The 13,214-nt window shown below is 37.5% G+C and overlaps 1 protein-coding gene across 1 annotated transcript in view; it reads left to right on the plus strand.

Annotated features, from left to right (window-relative positions):
* The first annotated feature begins 623 nt into the window (after positions 1–623).
* SLC13A1 (solute carrier family 13 member 1) overlaps positions 624–13,214 on the plus strand; it is a 208,408-nt gene continuing 195,817 nt past the window's right edge. The window contains exons 1-2 of the mRNA XM_059933493.1: positions 624–698; positions 12,552–12,675. The gene's annotated coding sequence lies outside the window, so the exon portion shown is untranslated. The remainder of the gene's footprint in view (positions 699–12,551; positions 12,676–13,214) is intronic.

Here is a 13,214-nt window from a genome sequence, read left to right on the forward strand (position 1 = left end):
CTTGGGGCACACCACTCTCCCAGCATTTCCATGTGTTCAACAACCCAGAAGCAGTCTAAATTCCTTCCTTTTGGGTTTTTATAAAGGCTTCCTTACACAGGCATGATTGATTAAAGAATTGGCCATTGCTAATCGAACTCATTCTCCAGCCCCTCTTCCCTGCCTGGAGGTGGAGTGGGAGATGGGGCGAGGAGGGGGCAATTGAAAGTTCCAGCCCTTTAATCACATGCTTGGTTCTACTGGCAACTGACCCCATCCTAAAACATTTTCCAAAAGTCATGTCATTAACATAAGAAAATACATTTTTATGCTCTCATCACATAGAAATTCCATGTGTTTTAGGAGCTCTGTGCCAGAAATGGGGAAAGATCAGATATACATTTTTTTAATATTGTCAGAAACCAAACTCTGCACACCAAGTAATACCAAAGCCAAAATATGAGTATATTACAAGGGTTTCAATCGGCAAGCTTAGAAACTCAAGGCTATGGGGGCAATGAGTTTTGAGTTGCTCACAGACCAAGGGTTTTTTATGGGGTAAATTGGAAGTTATTTGTCTTTTTCAGTTGGTTGGTTGCCTGTGGTCTTCTTCCTTATTTGGATCAGGGTAGCTGATTTAGACAAACAAGGAAGTCCAGAGATGGTGTGAACAGACTTGGCGTTTGGGGATTGGCTGGTGTCCTCTGCTGATTTCTAAGGTGAGCTATAAATCCCCTCAACTGATGTTAGTTAAGGTTAAGTTTCATTTTTTTTTAATGCACCTGCATTGGCCAACTCCACTTTGTCCCTGACATAAGTGACTCCATTTTAGTTGAGTTCTACATTATAAATCACAATATCACAGCCTACTATTTGGTGAATTAATTGGAGAGCAAGAGATTAGAAACCATTTAGGACTACTGCAATAGTCCTGAAAAGAAGTGTTAAGGGCTTGAACCAGAATAGGTATGAAGACATAGTGAATACAAGAAACACCTTAGAAGCAGAATGTGTTAGATTTAAATGATCAATTGTTTGTTGAATTGAAAATAGTTGGGTAGAGAAAAGATGACCCTGATGTTTTAAATTTGAGAGAGCTGATGGGTAAAGATGGCACTGATCAAGAGGAATTGATGATGGAGGAAGGAAGCAGGCTTAAAGAGAGATGGTAGATTTTGTTTGGACTTGCTTAGGATGTGGCACCTGTGATACATCAATGGAGATGTACAGGAAGCAACTGGGGGTTGGAGAATGGAACTCAGGAGAGGGGTGGGTGCAGCCTGAGTTATAAATTTAGGAATCATCAAAAATAGATGGAAACAAGGAAATAGGGACTGCAAGTAAGAAAAGAGGGCTAAGAACGGAATCCTGAGAAATATAATGGAGACTTGAAGGCAGGATAGAATTGGGAATAAAGAGGAAATCAACTCAGTTTTGATCTCTTTATGAATAAGGGCACAAATATCAAATATTCCTGTCTTCCTGGTGACAGCTTTTGCATTTTCATTACCACCTGGAAAAACATTAATTTTCCAGATCATGCTACATATCTGGAAATTTTATTCTTGACCTCCACTGTTTTCACATCTATGCATAGAATCCGCATATCAAAGTGCTCAGTTTTAGAGGCTGTGGTGCAGTGGATGAGGGCACTGGTTCCTAGTCAGAACTCTGGTTTCAAATCCCAGTTTTGCTACTTATCTAACTGGGTGCCAGGGAAAGTTACTTCAGTTTATTGCATGGAATTTTTTGCAACTTCAAAATAAAGATACAAAATGCTGCATGAAACACCAGGCATTATGTCTGGTGCTTTGTAAGCATTAAATATAATTCTTGATGTTATCCTCACTACAGGGAAACATAAAATTCAGAATAAACCTTTAATTCTTTCCCCTTCTTAAATAGAATTTCCATGAAGTTAAGTGAGTTTTAAATCTGGTCTCTATCATTTAGAGAATGATGGCCAATACAGTGTGAATTTCAGTTCATTTAATGACATTTAAAAATTATTCTGTCCATGAATACACTTCTACAAAAGTTTTAAAGGAAATGTTTTGTCTAAAATTTCTCTCTAAAAGTTCATAGTGTATTATAGAAAAAGGATGCATTAGATATAAATTGGAATATATTGTGAGATAATAAACACTTCAATATAGTGCTTTTTTTTACTGGATATTTTAAAAAAAGTGGTTTTGGCTAATTATTATGTATCTATAGATAAATTCTTTTCTGAGAGCCATAGTCACAGCATTAACTATAAGTGTTTTATTATCTGTCACAGTAAATCTTCAACTTTAGGAATAACTAAATGAGCATAATTTCTAGTTTATTTGCAGTTCATTAAGGAAACATTAGCCTTCATTTCACAAAGGCCATACAATAAGACATGAGTGGAACATGTCTCTCTGACCAGCTTTCACACAGGTTTCCAACAATAAATTCTTATTTTATTAACACACAGTAGGTTATTTTTGCTTGTTTGTTTTGTTTTTACAATTTTGTAGGTTGGGAAGACCATTCTCTTTAATAACCAGAGCTGTCCTTCTAAACTGGATGATTGTTTTGTCTTTTTAAAAAGATATTGACAGCTCATGCAGCAAAGGCAAGAAATTTCATAAGACATTTAACATTTTAATTAATTATTTCTCTTTAGTATGCTATATTCCAGTAGGTTTTTAAAATAATAATTTTTGGTTGAATTGTAAAAATTTTACTTAACTGACAAATGAAATCTCACTTATTAGTACACGCTTGTGACTGATGGAAAATAACGAGATTTGAATTTCATTTCAAAATAATTTTTCTTTGCAATTTTTATCCAAACTCATCTTCCAGCACTTTTCTTAGTATATATAGCACAAACTGTAAAAATGACCCACTCTTCCTAAGACACATAATTCCAAATATAAGCTCACTAAAATTTTTACTTGTTTCATTTCTATCAAAGCTAGGACTTAATCTTAAGGCTTGCCAAAATAATACCAGTCTTACTTCTGGGTGAATGAAGACAAAAACATTAATTCTGAAAGTTAAAAAATTTACTGTGACTTAATATAAGAAACTCTTTCATAGTTGATGCCTTCACATAGATCTAATGGAGCACATATTCAAAGGGCTCTTTGTTGAGGAAAACTGATGCTTGGCTCAACAGCTCCATTCGAAGATTGTTGACACACCAGCTGGCATTTAAGGGAGGTACCCAGAATCAGCTTGCTTCTTTTGTGTTGGTTCATGGGTAAAGAGATACATTTAATGTAGCTGCAATTCAGCACACATCTTTAGGCTTAGTGGTTGAGGGACCAGCAGACTGCCTGAGACTTTTCACTCTTTGGTCAAAAATCACCACTGTCTTGGCAGACAGGACACTCAAATGGTTACTAACTCCCCAAATGTTTATCTACTGGTGAGCATACATGAAGGGTCCAGCTTACGTGTGTCTTTAAATCACTCTCTCCTCACTCACGTTGGTCGCTTCTCCAGGCCACTGATAGAACATCAATGCAGAGGCTTGAATGCCTCTCAAGGCTTGTTGGAAATTGGAAGCTGAATCTCTATCAGCCTAAGTAGCTGAGGCAACAGCTGTCTTCTATCAAGGGCATATGTCACTTTCATAACTGGAGCTTTAGCTGTTTTTTTTTTTAATTTTTATTTTTAGCTGTTTAATTAAGTGTTGTGAGGACAAAATAGATGAGAATGTCAGGAAGTGGGGTGGGAACAAATATATGAACATACTTGTAGAGGAGATACCCAGAAGGGAGGTTTAACCTTTTCTCACTTTCCATCTCCTAAGCTTATATATATTAACAATACATAAGTGATTTGTTGAGCTCCTTCTTATAATGCCAGGTATTTGCATTATTTTATGCCCTTTGACAATCCTATGAAATAGGGAATATTATTATCTTGTTCAATAGATGAGGAATTTGAGGCTTAGGAGGTTAACTATTATAACTTGCCAAGGTACATGGTTAATAAGTAATGAAGCCACACGGGCTCCCACCTATTCCCTGGAGAGGTTAGCTCTGAACCGTAGATTATGTGATGGGAAGGGCACCCCTGGGGCTGTGCAAATGGCAGCCCTTCCACTCTGCTCTATCGCCCTGGGCAAAGGGAAGGGTGGACTTACACTTAAGGCTCATTCTGTTCTCTATTGCATGACCTTGGACTGTAAGTGGTCTCTGTTATTGATGCACTAAGGCCCTTGAAGGAAAGGCAGCACCGGGAAAGGGAAGATCGTTTCACTCTTGTGTTGCTTCTGTTTAGTGTAAGTCTGAGTTTTATAGGGCAGTGCCAGATTGATTTATATTCTTTCCTGCAATAAGAAAAAGGAAGAAAATTTTTATTTAAGAAGGAAAGATTCTTAAAGTCTGTGGGAAATGAATGGGATTTAAAAAAGGTTAAATTTTTTCTCTTCTGACATTTTCTGTTATGCTGACATTTTCTGTGGTGTTTGGTTGGGGGCACGACCTTTTCTGTCTTTCTTTGTTTATGTTTGTCTTAAACAAATCAAGTTCTTTGTTTTAAAACTATTTCTATTTTTCCTTTTCTGCTTCATAGGAGCATGTCTCTCCAAGAAAATACCAAATCACTTTTATTTGGTTCAAGTTTAAATTATAGTTGTTGAAAAGATTTATGCTATTTTTCTTTGTTTAAAAAATTTACACTGGAAATATATGTATCGCAGAAGACAAATGAAGGTTTCCCTGGTTTAAAGGATTTTAAGTATTTAAACTCTGAAAAAACACAATTATATGAACACTAAAGTCATGTGTATGCAACACGTGTGGTTTTGTTGATTTTGATAGGCAGGATGGATAATTTAGGCCAAAACTCTCCTTTGGTATAAAGAAACATCAATATAATATTTCACCAAGGAGCACAAGTAAAGCCATCCCAACTCAGACTGCGAGGCTAGCATGCCCCATTTCAGTGGGTTCCTGTGTTAGTAAGTTGATCTCGTGAGGACTAATTGAGTGGATAATTGCTCGACTACACAATTTTTCTGGTTTAAGAGTCAGAGAATTTCAAGAACTGAAGGGACTCTTAGCTGGTTTTGGTCTTCCCAATATAAATCAATCTTTCCTTTTCGTTGATTTTTTGTTCTCTCTTTTAAAAATGATATTCTGCATAGTACAATCGAGAAAACATCCTATGTGGTCGTCCCCTTGTATAAAGCCATTGGCACCTATTTTGGATTCCTGGTCCTGCCATAATAAAGTACTACAGGTAGGGTGGCTTCAAACAAAATGTATTCTATCATAGTTGAGGAAGCCAGAAGTCCAAAGTCAAAGTGTCACCTTCGTTGGTTTCTTCTGGAGGCTCTGAGAGAGTGTATGTTCCACACTCCTCTCTGCTTCTGGTGGTTGCCAGCAATCCTTGGTGTTCCTTGCCTTGTGGGTACATAACTCCCATCTCTGCCTCCATTTTGACATGACTTTCTCCTCTGTGTGTGTTCTTATCCAATTTTTCCTTTTCTAATAAGAATACTCGTCGTTGGATTAGGACCCATGTTAGTCCATTATTTCCACACTTTAACTTGATCACATCTGCAAAGACACCATTTCCAAATAAAGTCACATTCACAGATACTGGGATTGGGACATCAACATACCAGTTTTGGGGAAGGGGCACAATTCACCCTACACTAGCACCACGATGACACATGGGAAGTGGAAGTTCACCTTCACTTGTACTCCTTGGTGAAATGTTATGTTGATGTTTCTTTACACCAGAGGAGAGTTTTGGCCTAAATTATCCATCTTGCTCAGCTTCCCATTTATTTCCTCTAAAACACTTATCAAAATATGTACATAATTTATTCTTAATCTGTCTCCCAAAGGACAAGGATCTTGTCTATCTTATTTCCTTTCAAATTCCAAGTGCCAACCACAGTGCCCAGACATATAGGTGTTCAGAAAATATTTTTTGAACACAAAATACATGGAGAACACACTCAATGTTTGATTTTTTTAAAATTGAAGTATAGTTGATTTACAATATTAGTTTCAGGTGTACAGCATAGTGATTCAGTATTTTTGACTAGTTTGCATCTGCTAATCTCCAACTCCTAATCCTTCCCTCCCACACCCTCCCCCTTGGCAACCACAAGTCTGTTCTCTATGTCTGTGAGTCTGTTTCTGTTTTGTAGATATGTTCATTTGTGTCATATTTTAGATTCTACACATAAGTGATATCATATGGTATTTGTCTTTCTCTTTCTGACTTCGCTTAGTATGATCATCTCTAGGTCCATCCATATTGCTACAAACAGCATTATTTCATTCTTTTTTATGGCTGAGTAATACTCCAGGTTAAGAGTCCACCTGCCAGTGCAGGGGACACGGGTTCGAGCCCTGGTCCAGGAGGATCCCACATGCTGTGGAGCAACTAAGCCCGTGCGACACAACTACTGAGCCTGTGCTCTGGAGCCTGCGAGCCAGAACTGCTGTGCCTGCATGCCGCAACTGCTGAGGCCCTCATGCCTAGAACCCATGCTCCGCAACAGGAGAAGCCACCGCGATGAGGAGCCCGCTCACCGCAATGAAGAGTAGCCCCCGCTCGCCACAACTAGAGAAAGCCCATGCGCAGCAACGAAGACCCAACGCAGCCCCCCCCCCCAAAAAAAATTCCTTAGCAGTCCCTTTCAGGAGAGTGTTAACAGTGGAGGATTTCACTATTCATTCAGGGCAGTGCTTAAACTCAGGACAGTTGTCACTGATGTAATGGCATTTCTATTTAAGCAACAGAAAACTTGTTTTATACAGATTAGTGTTCCTTCATATAAAAATATATTGCAGTGCACATCAGAAAAGACTAAGTTAAAGCTTGTTTATCCAGGGTATATTTCACAAAAATGTTTTTCTCCAGTCTGTTGCTTTAAGAAATGTCCTAATTTTTCAGCCAAAGAGGCCTCAACAAATTGCAGAATTTGCTTAGGTTATAGCTAAGCAAAGTTATAAATATAAATATATAAATATAGTTATTTGCTTAGGTTATAGCTAAGCAAAGTTATAAATATAAATATATAAATATAGTTATTTGCTTAGGTTATAGTAGACCTCTAGGTTCAAAAAAATATTATTTTTTTAAAAGCAAGTTTTATGTTTATTTATTCATGACCTAATTTTCTATAGACAGTATAAGGAACTATATTTAAAGACTTAAAAATAATGTTCTTTTTCTAATGGAAAGCACCATACAATCATTGTAGAAAAATTTAAATATATGTATAAACAAAATCAAAAAAATAAAACCTGCCCTAATAAAACTGTGATGAACAGGTGAGATACTTTTATCCATTTTGAGTTAAATTCAGAATAAATTCTCAGTATGTACAGATTTTTAAGTATATTATACATGTTTAAAACTATTTATTGATGCTTGACTATTATGAATAAATCAAATGTAATTTTTTTTAATAAGCAGCCTAAATTGTTAAGATAAGGAATAAAGCCAAAGCATGAAAAAAATAACCAGGGTAACTTATTCCTAAAAATATCAGCCAGGAAAAAAAGAAAATAAGCCAACTCAATCCTCTAGGTCATGTTTACTTAATTACACTACGATTATCTATAAGCTCCATAAAGGCTAAGATTTTTGTTAGGTTTACTCACTGTTTAATTCCTGTGCCCAACAATACCTGCCATATATTAATACTAAAAAACAATTTGTTGAATGAGTTAATTAGGAAAATATAATAAAACTATGGTCTGTATGCAATTTATAGCCCCCTTTGGCAGTATAAGTCTAAATAATCAAAAAGTATTTATGCAGTAGCTTTTGTGTTTGGATCCCACAGATATTTGCCTCTAGTTTACACGTGAGGAAACCAGGGCTCATAAGTATTGGTCTCTGGTTTTTCTTGCTCTGATAGTCCAGCAAAATTAAGAACAGAACTGACCCACGCAAATGAGAAATGAGTCGCAACTGTGCTAGGATATTGATTAGCTACAGATATCTAAACTTGAGATCTATAATTTGAATATGACTTACTAGGAAGTGAATCTTGAAACAAGTTTAAAGAAACTCACTGAAGCTCTTCACGTGTAGTATTACACTTGGACCTGATTGTTGTGCACTCTGGGTTATTTTGCCAATTTAACTGCATTCTCATTTAGTTTCTCCATCTAGTAGCGTCTATGTTTATTTACATTTTCTGATGAGGCTGGATGAAGGTAATTTTTAATAATATCTCCCCTGTGCTCAACTTCAAGTGAATGTTAACCACTTGGAAAATGCCTTTTCAGAATTTGCTGAACCAAAAGTTAGCCCCAAACTTAGCAGACAATCTCTGCTACGTTTCCCGAAGTCTGATCTTGTGCGTATTCAGCCTAGCCCAATGACCCACCTTCAGTCTCTATGCAGGCTTCCGCCTGTCCTCCACCAGTACAGCTCTGGTAGCTTCCCGCTAAGTGCCAACCCCTTCAACAACTTGGAACTTCAATCTCTGCCTCCTCAATGCCCGTCACTCCTCTTAGAGGCCACCTCCTTGAGCCAAGGTAGAAAAGTAACCTCTAAGCAGAATCCAGGGCTATCATGAGGCTCACCATGTGTGTCTTCCTCCTCGGAGAATCACAGTCCTGTGCTGCCTGTTGTTCGATCCCTGACAACGGTTACCTCATATATTTTGTCCAGTTTAATAGTTGTTTACAGCGTGAGAGGGAACGATACTTGTACCAGTTGTTCTGTCAAGTCCAGAAGCAGAAGTCCTATTTAATTCCTACTATGCTGTCTTCATTATATTCTTCTTCTTGTTTTTTTTGCCCTGACTTTTGCTTGATTGAATAAAATTATTTTATTACTCTTTTTTTTGTGATTTGAAATCTACATTCTATTTCTATTACACTAATGGTCATTTTCAAAAAAACTATTTTATTTTTAAAAATTTATTTATTTATTTATTTATTTTTGGCTATGTTGGGTCTTTGTTGCCGTGCACGGGCTTTCTCTAGTTGTGGTGAGCTGGTGGGGGGCTACTCTTCGTTGTGGTGCGCGGGCTTCTCATCGTGGTGGCTTCTTTTGTTGTGGAACATGGGCTCTAGAGTGCAGGCTCAGTAGCTGTGGCCCACAGGCTTCAGTAGTTGTGGTTCACGGGCTCTAGAGCGCAGGCTCAGTAGTTGTGGCGCACGGGCTTAGTTGCTTCGTGGCATGTGGGATCTTCCCGGACTAGGGCTCAAACCTGTGTCCCCCTTCATTGGCAGGCGGATTCTTAACCACTGTGCCACCAGGGAAGGCCCCCCAAAAAATATTTTTGACTAATATTTGAACCTTTATTTTTTAACAACATTAGTAATTAAAGTGTACATATAAAATTGCTCCCTCTAAGAATGTGGTCATGAATAAATATTAGATAAGAAGCATCTGCATTATCATAATGTACAGTGCTATTATTTATACCTACAAAATCTAAAAAGAATTAACTGAAATTTATTACATCTAATAACAATAAGATAATGCTAATTTGGCCAGAAAATCAAGAATCTTCCTTTATACTAAGACTTCTGTTGGCTCCTGGAAGAGGAGCATGGGCAGCCCTAGGTATATTCCTTGGTTGCCCTCAACTCTGCTTAAGGCAGTAGGGATAAGTGAAGTTCTCTCCAAACGGAGTTAAAACCCTACCAGGATGAAAAGCCTGAGGTTAGGACTTTAATCCAGATATCTCAAATAGATGAACAAAAGGAAACTCATGCCACTGTGCATAGTAATATCAGGCTATTATCTTTGTAGCTAGGCACTTTGTACTTTTTTTTTTTTTTTAGGGAAATAGTTTCTTCGGTATTATATCGACTCTGAATTTCACTCCTCTCCTTTGGAGGGGTGTGTGTGTGTGTGTGTGTGTGTGTGTGTGTGTGTGTGTTTGTGTTTAAAGAATAGTTTCCTGTTGATTCTCTTGGAAGAATGAGAAAGATTATCCTCTCTTTTCTTAACACTGGTAGAGAAATCTTGGAAGATTCTAAGCCTTGGAGAGTTACCTCATTTAATCTTCAAAACCGACCTAGGAGGAAGACACTACTATTTTCTCCTTTTTACAGATGGGGAAATAGAGTTTGAAGAGATTAAGTAACTTGGTCATGTTCACATATCTAGTAAGTGAAGTATCCAGTGTTCAAATCCAGGTACCTGATTTTAGATCCTATGTTCTTAGATGCTCTGAAGAAGCCAAATATATATTGAGTATCAATATGTAGAATAAATAATACAGCCTATAGCACAGCCCCAGGGAAAAGACATCTCTAATTCCAGAAGTTACCTAGAGCACTGGAATTTTATATCCCCATGAAGTAAGTACAGAGAGTGTTTTCTAGAGGCAAGGGAAGCTGGACATTCTACTTCCTGTCTTCTAAAACAACAGGAAATTCCTTCTTTCCAGTTAAAAGTATTAAGCAAGTCAAGGCCATCTATGAGCATTACATCCTGGACATGTGAAGTCTAGAAAATAAATACCTGTTGTACCAGAACGAAGGCCATCTAATGGTTTTTGTCCTAGGCAACTCAAGGGAGGCTATCTCTTAAAAGATGTTTCCAAAGTACATAGTATTTTAGGAAAAAAAGTGAAGATAAGAAATGTTGCATATTAAAATGTTTGTGACAGGTGCATTTAAAGCCTTCTCTAACCTCCTGCCTCTCAGTGTGTTTACATGACAACTCCCTTGAATAAATACTTTGTCTGGAGGCTATTCTGAAAAGCAGGGGCCCCTGATATGCTTGGTAACTATAGTTACAGTTGTCTCTTCTTTTCCTGGAATGTAAAATAATTTATCATCATCTCAGAAGTCATTTTGAAAGCCTTAATGAGATAAAGACTCTTTTTTTCCAGGTGCTATTCCTACTGTTGAGTGCTAGTCATAATTTCCTTCTCTTAATGATAAAAGTGATGTCTAGCTGTAAAGCAGAGGCAAGATGTGAATGCTAATGTCTTACAACTTGGAGAACAAATCAATTAATTTAAAAAAATTCTTCCTTAGGAAAATGTTTTTTCTCTCTTCATTAAAATAAAATAACTATTTAATTGATGATTATCCCAAAAGCAGCTTCCAGATAATGATTATATTGAGTATTAATTGGGTAATCCATACAAACTTGGCAAAACATTAGCTGATTTTTTAAAAATGTTTACCAAAAATCAAAACGTTCCTCCCAGTTGGGAGATGCAAACTGTAACCGAAGAGATGGGAAATTAATCTCACAGTGAATCATACCCTTAAGACCCTGATGTCTCTTGTGGGAAGAGACAAGAGAGTAATCTCCTCTACTGGTGCAGAAGAAGTTAATGAAACTTTTCTTATCTCTCGAGTTATTTTTGAGAAGGCGTTTAGGAGGAGATTCAAAATTTTACTCCTTTTATTATACTAAAAGGCATAGCTTTAATACAATAGAAACACTTCAGTAAACATCCTTTAAAATAGGTTTGTCAATCTTTCCTATTATGGCCAAAGTATGCTATTTTCTCCCAAAGAAAGAGAGGACTTGATATGCCAGGAAGAACGCTTTTCCAACTTCTCATCCACGCCCATTGCTGGGGGCTGAGGCTCAAGCCCACCTTGGGCTGGGAAGCTGATTTGCGTGGGTTCTGGATGCCATCCTCTCTTTTCATTCTGGTGTGAACACAGTGAATTCTAAGAAAACACACTGACAAGGACACAGGAAATACTTTGAGTGCACATTTGACTTCTTAAGCAAAAGTTTCTTATTCTGTTGTTGTTCATCACCTTCAGAATTGACTTCTTAAGGAATTCTGAGCCTTGCCGTCCCTTTAGTGGTGCCCCCAACTCCAAGCCCTAGAGGGACTGCTTGAGTTTAGCAACACCTTTGAAAAAAATAAATTTTTTGATGATTTGGTCAATCATTTATTTCAGTTTCTTTCCCTGCTTAGAAAATATTCTTTGCCATCTTTGGCTTGACTATATTTAAATAAATTTGTTTGGTTTTATTTCCTTGGTAGAGGAATTGGTAGGGGAGATATAAGAAAGTGGGACTAACTTTGGAAATTTAAAATAGTATCAAATCAGTGGTTCTCAATTAAGCCAGGCCTAATACTCCTCTTTGAAAGAATATTTGGTTCCCCTGGCAACCAGCCCCCATCCTTATGTGCTATCCCAAAATCATCTCCCTAACATAAATCCAGTAGTGATAGAGGGCTTTTTATATATAACAAGACACCCATTTCACCTTCATGACTCTAAAGTGTTTCCAGAAGCTGAGGACAAGAGACCAAATATTATAACAAAAGATGCTGCCATTGTTCTTGTCACTCACTCAGGAAATTCCAAAGGTTTGGGGAGCTGTGAGCCAGGCACCATGGAGGAAGACAAGATACATATGAGAAATATATTTTGGTCATCTGAATGGCCAAATATATATGTGAAAAACCAAACTCTGCACACCAAGTAAAACAAAGCCAAAGATGAGTTTATGGCAAGGGTTTTGACCGGCAAGCTGGGAAACTCAAGGCTATGGGAGCAGTGAGTTCCCAGCTGTTTACAGGCTAAAGGGTTTTTATGGGGTAAATGCGGAAATTATTTGTCTTTTTCAGCTGACCGGTTACCTGATGTTCTTCTTTCTTTTTGAATCAGGGTAGCTGACTTAGGGGAACAAAAAAGTCCAGAGGTGGTGTGAACAGACTTTTGACCTTTGCAGATTGCTGGTGTCCTCTGCTGATTTCTGAGAAGAGCTGTAAATTCTCCCAACTGATATAAGGTAAGGTTAACCTTTGCTTTTCTTTAATGCACCTGTGTCGCCAACTCCTTTTTTGTCCCCAACATAAGTGACTCCACTTTAGTTTTGGTTCTACATGTATTTCTTATAGATCACAGTATCATTCTCAGCAAAGTGATATGTCATAATAACATCACCCTGCCCTCTTCAAGTCCTCAAATCTGATCATATTCATGGTTGTGGGCTTCTATATGTCTTGGGAATGGGAAAGTGGAAATTTGGTGGGTAGTGGTGGAGGTGTGGTGGTAGTTATGTGGGATTCTGCCAAAATAGTGTCTATCATCAAGTCTTTCGAGAAGCATTGATCCTGTTGGTTGTAAGTTCTCTATTCTTCAAATATGGGCCGCGTGTGCCCAGCATAAGCTTTAGTAGCCAATTCCTGGAAAACACGATCTTGGGTAGCATCTGACACCATCTTGTTCATATTTGTATGTCAAAGTAACACTTTGAGGGTGTAATGATTATTAGTGAGCTTTAAGTAACATTTCTTCAAGTTATTTAAATTGCATTAGTAGCTTTGT

This window comes from Balaenoptera ricei, chromosome 9 (assembly GCF_028023285.1).
Source record: "Balaenoptera ricei isolate mBalRic1 chromosome 9, mBalRic1.hap2, whole genome shotgun sequence".
NCBI lineage: Eukaryota > Metazoa > Chordata > Mammalia > Artiodactyla > Balaenopteridae > Balaenoptera > Balaenoptera ricei.